We start from the raw sequence: 1,010 nt of genomic DNA, 5'->3' as shown, positions 1-1,010 counted from the left end.
ATTTCACTGAACTCGCACATGGTCAACCAAGGTTCAAGTCCCAAACCTGGTGGCTTAAAACATGCTGGGCACATGTGCTTGTGTGTCCAAAATCCTGAGAGGAGAATGGAGGAAGAGGGATTTTGGAGTGGCCATCCCCCCAGGGGGCGATTTCTCACTTTCTATCTCTCTGTCTCTCTAGTGAGCACATGCACTCTATAGCAAAATTATCTCTCTAAAAAAAAAATTAGACAGTTAGATTAAACACATGTGTTTAAAATTTATAACAAAACTAGATGAAAGGTGAGTTAGAGGGAACCAGCAGTTAGTGTAATGGCTATGTCGCTGGACTCCCACGTAGTCAATCATGGTTCACGTCCCAGACCCGGTGGCTTAAAACTCACGCTGGACGCATGTGCGTGCGTGCCCAAGATCCCGATAGGAGAATGGAGGAGAAGGGATTGTGGTGTGACCATCCTCCCTGGGGAGTGATTTCTAGCTTTCTGTCGCCTATGTCTCTCTCTGTCTGTCTGGCGAGCACACGTGCCCTATAGCAAAAATCTCTTTAAAAAAAAAAAAAAAAAAAACATATTGAAAAAAAAAAAAAAAAAAAAAAAAAGGTGAGTTAGTCAGGGTTCTCCGGAGACAGACATAGATGATAGATAGACAGAGAGAAAGACAAAAAGATAGATGAATGAGAGAGAATTTACTAGGAGAATTTGTTCAAGCAATTATGGAGGTTTAGGAGTCCCACAACAGGCTATAGACAAGTGAGAACACCTGGGACCCTGGTATCATGGCACAATACAAATATGAAAGCCTCAGAACTAGGGAAGCAAATAGTACAAATATCATCCCATGGCTGAAAGTCTGAGAACACCCATGAGTTCTAGTGTTCCTGGAGTCAGAAAACCAGAGAGCCTGAAGTCCTGATATCTAAGGTCAGGATAAGTAGTGTCCCAGTTTCAGGAGAGAGGAGAAAACCTTTTGTTCTCCTTATTTTAATTAATGTATATATTTCTGCTTCTATC

This window comes from Tupaia chinensis, unplaced genomic scaffold (genome assembly GCF_000334495.1).
Source record: "Tupaia chinensis unplaced genomic scaffold, TupChi_1.0 Scaffold000448_1, whole genome shotgun sequence".
NCBI classification, from domain to species: domain Eukaryota; kingdom Metazoa; phylum Chordata; class Mammalia; order Scandentia; family Tupaiidae; genus Tupaia; species Tupaia belangeri.
The sequence above is the reverse complement of the archived record's forward strand: the minus strand, read 5'-3'. Positions refer to the sequence as shown.